This window comes from Ruditapes philippinarum, unplaced genomic scaffold (genome assembly GCF_026571515.1).
Source record: "Ruditapes philippinarum isolate M1 unplaced genomic scaffold, ASM2657151v2 ctg3097_1_1_1_1, whole genome shotgun sequence".
NCBI lineage: Eukaryota > Metazoa > Mollusca > Bivalvia > Venerida > Veneridae > Ruditapes > Ruditapes philippinarum.
Window position 1 is genome coordinate 232001 of NW_026866212.1, and position 9671 is coordinate 241671.

Sequence of the window (9671 nt, forward strand, 5' to 3'; positions counted from 1 at the left end):
GACAAAGCACTTCAACAAAAAATAGTTAAGAGTATTTTCTGTGTTATAGTGACAATTTAATTTTGTAGCTGACACTTGTCCTGCTGAAACCAAAAGTGATAACCTTTGCCACTAGTATAGACTATAGAATCATGCCAGCCTGTGCAGTCTGACCAGGCTCTATACTGTAAGCTTATCTTGATATCCCCAAAATTGATAATAACCAGTTTTAAAATTATAAGTTTGACAAGTTCATTTTAGTAATTCAGCAGATAAAGGGTTAAACAAAGCCAATATTGATAAATAAATAAATAGACCTGGTTAAAAAAGGAGGTTCTGTTATTCAAATTAGGGCCAAAATAGGATGTACTTTATAATAGATTCATTGTGTAATCCAGTTTGATTGTATATATGAACAGCCTGGATGTGTGGTACTTTATGTCTCTTATTAAAGACTCATCATGATTTGCTTTTTTTTCTTATTCGTTGAGTTATTCTATCATGCTGTATGCAAAATTTCAGAATAATAAGCTATTTTTTTCTTCAATTTTAATTCATATTCAATGTTTGACATGATATTTACATACTAGTTTTATAGATCCTTTAATTTTTTTTGAAAGTAGTCATTGAGAATACTGTTAAGTCATGGTGAGTCTTTAATGCAATTTTGGAATTAATTGTTTCATGAAGATGTTTATATATTTCTGTGCTTTTCCTGACAAAGTGAAATTATTTTTAATGACAATCAATGTATTTCATTTTTTTATTCTTTCTTTTATTATTGTACACGCTGCATAATGTTACAGAATTCTAGTTCAGTTATTTGTTGTTTTCTTTTTCTTTCATTGTTGTTAATTTGCCAATAATTGTGAATGCAAAGACTTGTTTTTTGGAAATTTTTTACTCATCCCCAAAGACCAAAAATTGAAATTTCCCAAAAGTTTTAAAAAAAATCTTTTTATGATTTTTTTCCCAGACATTGGGAATTTTTTTTAAAAGGGACAATACTTTTAAATTTTTTTTTGAAACCATTCTGCAAAGGGAAGGGATTATAGAACCCCAAGAAACAATCTACATGTGTTTGCTACCATAACACTTATTTTTGTTCAAGAATTCATTTTCTGCAAATGTCAGGTATGTGTTTTCCTAAGGACAAGAAGTAATGTGCAGGGAAACATATCTGAAAAGTTTAACATACTGCATGGAATGCACTTCATTAGGTTGAAAGTGGTTTTAGAATTTGTGGCAGGTGTATTTATCTATAGAAATAACATGTTTACACCTGGTCTATCCTCAAGGTTTTTTGTCCTGTTTCAGTACATTATTATACAAGTGGAACTATTAATTTTATATATTGATGTAACATAATTCATGTGTTTAAGGACTTGTGATGTCAGAAACTGAAAGTAATTAGCTTTTGCCCCTAGATTAGAGCCAGGCCAGCATGCACATCAGTGAAGACTCTATACTGTTCCAGACTCAAAGTGGGGTATTTCAGCAGCTTAACAGTAATGTTTGTTTACATTAACATGAATGAAGTTTTCAGTGGAAGAAACCACAAACACAGATAAACAATCATGGCAACTGTACAACATCGTGCACATTATCTTTTATTTCTAGATAATATATCAACTCATCTGGCTTTCTATTGACTGCATTGGGTATCTTATATAATATTTATAGCTGCAGTATAGTTTTAACAATATTGTTAAATCATGAAATTAAGTTGGCATGGAATTTTTTTGGTTAAGAGTAAAACTGTAGTGCTCAAAAATGATTTCATATTTCTTGGATAGAATTTTCTTGGTAAGGTCAAAATGTGCAATCTGGTGAAATCATTTTGACTTTGTTTGCCAGGAATTTTTTTAGTTCAGGTCAAATTGTTTATGTATTGTTATATAGGAATTGATGGTTTTATCATTGTAATTATCAGCAAGATTGCAATATCCAGGGATACTTATGAATTCCTTGTTTCCGTTTTGTCTTTCATAAATTAGGAATGTATATGATTTTTCAGGTCTCTGCAATAAAGAAATCAGTCTCTATAACTATTAGTGTTGTATGTTTGAAATTTTTTGTGTTATAAAATCTGAGAAAGCACAGCATCAGTTTGGCACTAACATGTACTTTGTTTTCAAGATACAAAAGCTTCCTTAAGAACGACACAAATTTTGTCTGTCCAAATCTTTCAAATATGGGTCTGAGAAAAAAAAAGAGTGCCAGATTGTTATTTAGTACCTGTAATTTACATTTTGTTAAGAACAGTGGATGTTATATCTTGGCTGGTTACTTAGCATCAGTGTTGGTTGTGGGCAAACATATTGACTGTTTAAGGCCAATAAGTGGAAGTAAACCTAGAATTCATTAAGGTGTAGTTATATTCTTTCTTCAACTGTCAAGTTTTGTTTTGGTTTTTTTTTCAGCTTGGAAAATTTTCATTTCTTAAACTAGTTTGGAACACACTTATTCATGGACAGTTTTTGATTTCAATCAAGAATATTAATTTTACAAGTTAATTATTTGATGAAGCATTCAAACTTGAATACATTCATACACAGCTAGGGCATATACCAATTGTAATTTTCTATTTTCATAACAGGTCACATGTAGGGAAACATTTGCAATTAAAATGGATGTGTATTTTAGGTTTATAATAGTTTTCTATTGTTGTCTGTCCAAAATTGTACTCTTTATGAAAAATTACCTTTATTTGTTCCTTAAATGCCAGACACATTTTGAATTGACTACTGATGTGTAAATTGACTACTTTAATATTGCCAGGAAAAAAGAAACTTAGTTTTTAAAAAACCAAAAAAAATTTTAAAAAGCTGTGAAAGTTTAAAGCTGTGCAATAATTTAAAAAAACAGACTTTCCTTAAATGAAACCAAAAATATATGAAATTTGATAAAAAGTTTTTTTTTAAAAATAAAAAATTTTTTAATAAAAACCTTAGGCTTTTTTTTCCCAATTTTATGTTTTTAATGTTCTTTTTGTGCAGTTTTTTAACCTTTTTCCCATTAACAATCCAAAATCATGTTTTCTTTTAAAACTTATTTTACCTGGTTTACCAGAACTTGTTAAAAAAACAAATTTTTTAGAAAGGTTTAAAATTACAGTTATTTAGTCTGATAACTAGAAAAGAAAAACCCAAAATAAATTGGGCATTTGATAGAGGTGTTGTACTGTAAAAATTTCCCTTTCAGGATCCCCAAAGCTCACCTTTAAATATTTATAGGTCTGCTATACAAATGTAGTATTGAATATGTATTATTAACATTGTTAGCGTTTTTTTTCTCCTGTATGTATTGACCTATTGATACCTGTTTAAGAGAAATCGGAAAAAAGATGGAGGTATTAGGTGGTTGACATGGTGATGATTTCTCTCAGTTCTTAAAATACCTGTCACATGACTCATATTATATAATGTTGACAAACACCCTTTAATGCTTTTCCCACATTTCTGTAAAGATGCTATTTTCTTTTCTCTCACATTGCATAACAGGTATTTTGCAAAAAAAATTTTTACTGCTTTTCTTTTTATAAGCTCTCCAGAACTGAAAGGTCAGGGTGAGCTATTAGAATCTGGAATCCTTCTTTAACAATAATATTGTTCTCATAAACTGTTGGTCAGATTTTCTGAAAAAGCTGTGTAGCACCTTTGTGACATTGTAACTTCAATTTGAATGATAGGGGCTAGAAATAGAAACAAATTTGAACTATATCCAGATTTCTAATTGATGCAATAATTATTCTGGTGAGCAATGCAGGGACATTATAGCTCTCTTTTTTTTTAAATTATTTTAAAAGGACAGTCTCAATAATACATTGCAGAGCTCAGAAGCTTGCTTTTTATAGACATTTATTTTATTTTTTGTCTGTTGAAGAAAACTAACAATATGTTGACTGTATGTTGAAAAGAGGAACTTTATCTTTTGTATAAAGTAAATTAAACTGGGTGTTAACATTTAATATTTTTACTTTGGTTGAGGCATTGTTTGAATAGTCTGTTGGGAAAAAATTGACATTTTTTTTCTAAGACGCCATTGTTATAAATGATCTTGAATACCGTATATGTCCTTATTAATGCTCTATGTTTCATTCACAGGCTGTGTTTTTGAGGAAAAAAACTCCAGAGCCAGGAAAAACAAAAAATGAAAGTTTAACTTTAAACCTTGTAAAGAAATCAGCAAAAAGCTGAAATTTTTATTCATTACATGTAACAGTTTGTGATGCATAAAAAGCACTTCAGAGAATTTCCAGAGTGCTGTTTTTACAACTTTTCAAAATTACAAGATATAAAAAGAAAGAGGTGCAAAGTCTGACCATAAATGCAAAACTGTGAAAATTAGTCTGAGATTAAGAAAAACTTACTTATATTCAGCCTGTAAAGATTATGAAAACACACATGTACTGTTTGCAACAGTAAAGACATATTTGGTATATGTGTACATGGAATTGTGAATTACTTAATGTGTACTGAATCTCAAAAGTTCTAGTGTCTTTCAATGAATATTTAATAATTTCAAGCATAAAATGCTTGCATAATGTCTTGTGTTGTAGAAGGAGAAAAATAATACACTAACATCTATCTCTTTCTGTAACTAAAACTGTTTTTATTATGTTTTGTGTACAAGTTGTCTATACCCCAGTGTTTAATATTATACTTTTTAAAAGACAAAAAAATGATATTTTATCTTGCTATGATGTTACATGTATACTAATGTAGTAGAAATGCTGACAATTAAAAAATGACATTTTTAAAAATGAGAATTGTTGCGTTTTTTTTTTTGTGGTTGTTTTTTTTAACCTTCCAAGTCTGTACATTGGCAAAAGATAAATCATAAGATCATTGGTTTTCAATGATTAGCCCAACAAAATTGTGGATTTGAGCACATCATGAACTTTGAAGTTGAGGAAACTACATGTATCCATGCAGTTAGGGGTGACCATTATTTTTTCATCCAAGGATCTTTCTCCACCAGTTGTGTTAGAATGTTGTTGTGTGCTTAACCTCAAACTTAAGAAAATAATTTCTGTCTAAATTAAAGCAGTGATACATACACCTCTTTAGAAGGGCCTCTATGTTAGTGAGGTCTGTGATTTTTTATCACAGTATACTGGTTTATACACTAATGTTTGCTTTAGCTTTTCATTTGTTTCTCTAAAATACATCTTTAAATTAACAAAACTGTTTTTAAAATTTTATACGTGTTACTTCAACTGTTTTAGAATATGTGACGAAAAATCCAATTAGAAAAAAAAGAGAATTTTTTAAAATCTGTTGGTAGCATTAGTGTCCCAAAATTATGATTTTATATACATTTTAGTTTAATAAATTAAAACATACTTTTACATTTATATTTAATGTATGGTAAAAAAAATGAAAGAATATTTTTTTATATGGTTTACAAAACTCTTCTTTGTGCAAAACAAAACAAAAAAACCCCAGAAACATGAGAACTATGGCAAGCAATTTTTACCATACTTTATCATTGTTAATTACTTAATAAGCCATGACATGAAACTCGTGTTTTAATGACATGTACAATGTTATTTTACATCCTTTTTTGAATCATTGCTCTGACAGTTATATATAAATGATATCATGTAGACTAAATAGTTATATATAACCCTTTACCTCATATATACGCGAAACAATGAACTTTCGGCCCCCCCCCCCCCCCCATCTTTTAGGCCTCAAATAGTGAAAAAATGTCCTGTTTGGGCCCCAAACAATAAAAAAGTTATGGCTTTTTCGGCGCCGCCCCCCATCAAAAAGGTACATCAGGGTGTTGCCAGAGCGGTAATCCCCCTCAATGCCAAGAAAATTTTGGACTTTTGAGAGGCTAAAAATGACCCCAGGTCGTTCATAAGGTAATGTGTAACCAATGCTGAAAAGCCTTTGACTTTATCTGAATCCATTGAGAAGTTGCAGCACTTTGAAATCAATTTTGATGGAAATAATCAACGCAAAGTAGTTGTAAAAATGGAGTAATCAGTAATTTAATTTAATCAAGCATTTTGACAAATAATCATAATTTAATCGATTACAATTGTCAAGTAATCGCCCCATTCACATACCATATTTGTAGTCAGACCACATGGGTGCTGATTGACCACATGGGTGCAGACTGATCACATACCATAGTTGTAGTCTGACCACATGGGTGCTGACTGACCACATATGTGCAGTCTGGTCACATACCATAGTTGTAGTCTGACCACATGGGTGCTGACTGACCACATGGGTGCAGACTGATCACATACCATAGTTTTAGTCTGACCACATGGGTGCTGACTGACCACATAGGTGCAGTCTGACCACATGGGGGCATACTGATCACATACCATATTTGTAGTCTGACCACATGGGTGCTGACTGACCACATGGGTACAGACTGATCACATACCATAGTTGTAGTCTGACCACATGGGTGCTGACTGACCACATAGGTGCAGTCTGATCACATACCATAGTTGTAGTCTGACCACATGGGTGCAGACTGATCACATACCATAGTTGTAGTCTGACCACATGGGTGCTGACTGACCACATAGGTGCAGTCTGATCACATACCATAGTTGTAGTCTGACCACATGGGTGCTGACTGACCACATGGGTGCAGACTGATCACATACCATAGTTGTAGTCTGACCACATAGACGCTGACTGACCACATAGGTGCAGTCTGATCACACAGGTGCAGACTAACCACATACCATAGTTGTAGTCTGACCACATGGGTGCTGACTGACCACATAGGTGCAGTCTGATCACATACCATAGTTGTAGTCTGACCACATGGGTGCAGACTGATCACATACCATAGTTGTAGTCTGACCACATAGGTGCTGACTGACCACATAGGTGCAGTCTGATCACACAGGTGCAGACTAACCACATACCATAGTTGTAGTCTGACCACATAGGTGCTGACTGACCACATAGGTGCAGTCTGATCACACAGGTGCAGACTAACCACATACCATAGTTGCAGTCTGACCAGGTTGTATACTGTTTGCTCTTATCATCTTGATATCCCTAATATTGAGCACAATACATAGGTTAACAATGAGAAAAAATGGCTTGATCAAACAAGTCAATTTATCTTGATAAAGTATTGAAGAAAAACCTTACATACATGTATATATCTATAATTCATCAGGACCATTGATTCATGATTGTTGAGGGTGTCATAGTATTGACACAATACACTATTTGTTAATTTTTATCATGATCAAGTATGGTTTTCTCCATCAATAATGTATTGTCAGGTACTTAGTAAAGTTACCACATTCTTTGTTTGGTCCACAATATAACAGCTGTTTGATAATGAAATGCATCCAAACATCTGCTTAAAGTTGTTGTTTTTCATCATATAATACACAATTTACAGCAGCTCGCCACCAGATTCATATTAACTTATATAAATTTTTTTAAGTAGTTCAGGTTTACATTGTATTATCATTCATTAATAAATAATGTGATTTTAATAACCTGAAATATATACTATCCACAAAATTTGTTTATGTGTCAATTATGCAAATACAACATGTATAGCTTTAATTTACTTTATAATTAATGAGGTAGAGATATAGTGAAAAAAGTAAATTCTGTCATACTTACATTTTATAAGATTGCTAAGTTTTACATGGGAATTTGATACTGGAACATTTCATAATTTTTTCTTTGAAATGATATTTTGACTTTTCCTGTCATTTATCTGACAGTGAGCAGCTTTAAGGTTTCCATTGTAGAAGAGAAATTAAGTTTGAAAGAAGCAATTTATGATGTAATTAGCTAAAAGCTTTTTGTCTTTACTTGTGGCACAATTGTTTATGTTTGTCTAAGTCTGCATTTAAATTCTTCTTGCTACAAGATTCTGAAATTATTCTGAAGAAAGAAGAATTAAACTCCTAAAGACCTCGATATTGTTTCTTAACCCTTACCATGCTAAATTAAAAAAAGTTATAATTAACCTTAAGCCTTCTGGTGGCAATAGAATCTTCCCATACAACCAGTGAAAAAATCATGATCAGTAGCAACATCTGCATTGTCTGATATTGGTCTGCAGTGTACACTCTTAAGTCAGTTGCTATTTTGAAATTTTCCCTAAAAAAAAAGGAATAGTTTTGTCCCGACTGAATAATGGACAAGTCCAATTAAGATATTTAGAATGGCAAGGGTTTAATGAATTGGAATTAATTTGGAACTGTCCATTGTTGAAGGTATTTTGATATTTGCCAGTTAAGCTAGAGTCTTGTCAAATGACATACATGTGAGTACTGACCTGTACACTGAAGGCACGTAGGCTACCTAGTCTTATGTATAATTCATAGATATAAGGGACTGAGGTTTTAACTGCATGTTTTGTTTTAACTTCATGTTTTGTTTTAACTTCATGTTTTAAAGTTAAATTAGCCAATTGTGGCTGAGGGGTTGCCTTTAAGGGGTTAAGGCATAAGAATTGCAGCAACTGTCTGGAATGAGGCAACTAAATGGTTGAAATAACTGGAGTCCATTCATTTCTAAATTCACCTCTTACATCTCACCTGTTTGGTGCCATATGGCCTAAACTGTGTATTTAAATATTAATTTTACATAATTACTTAAAAGACTATTTTCAGTATCAGGGTGACCTATAAAGTATAAGGATCAGTCACTTGATAACCCATTGTTCACACTTTGGGTATATTATCTACATTTACACTCTAGAGGTCACAAGTTTGATTGAATGTTTATGGAACTCAACAAAATTTTGTAGTTTGAACATGGGTCATCTGGGGTCAGCAAGCCACATGATCTGTAGTCTTAACCAAGTCACCAGGAAATACAGTAGAGTCTGACCGTTTTGAAACTTTATCTGAATATATTTGTCTTAATGATATCTTTAACATTATATTTAACCATTAGATTATTTGTGCCATGGAATCAACCATTAGATTATTTGTGCCATGGGATCAATCAAACATTCTATTTACCATATATTTTTAGCTCACCTGAGCATATGCTCAGGGTGAGCTATTAGGATCATTCTTCGTACGTCGTCCGTCGTCCGTTCACACTTTTAAAACGACATCTCCTCTCAAACCATAAGGCAGATCATAATGAAACTTCACAGGGATGTTCCTTGTATGAAGCCTTTACAAAGTCGTTCAAAGAATTCCATTCCATGCAGAACTCTGGTTGCCATGGCAACTGAAAGAAAAAACTTTAAATATCTTCTTTTAAAAAACCCTAAGAGCTAGAGCTTAGATATTTGGCATGAAACATCTTCTAGTGAGTGTCTACCAAGTTTGTTCAAATAAAAGTCCTGGGATCAAAATTGGCCCCGCCCCGGGGGTCATTGATTTTCTTTATATGTTTATAGCAAAAACTTAAAAAATCTTCTTTGAAAAAAACCCAAATAGCTAGAGTTTAGATATTAAGCATGAAACACCTTCTAGTGAGTGTCTACAAAGTTTGTTCAAATAAAAGCCCTGGGGTCAAAATTGGCCCTGCCCCAGGGGGTCATTAATTTTCCCTATATGCATATAGTAAAAACTTAAAAAATCTTCTTTGAAAAAACCCAAATAGCTAGAGTTTAGATATTAAGCATGAAACATCTTCTAGTAAGTGTCTACAAAGTGGTGTTATTGTTTTTAACTATATGTGTATAGTAAAAACTTAAAAATCTTATTCTAAAAAACC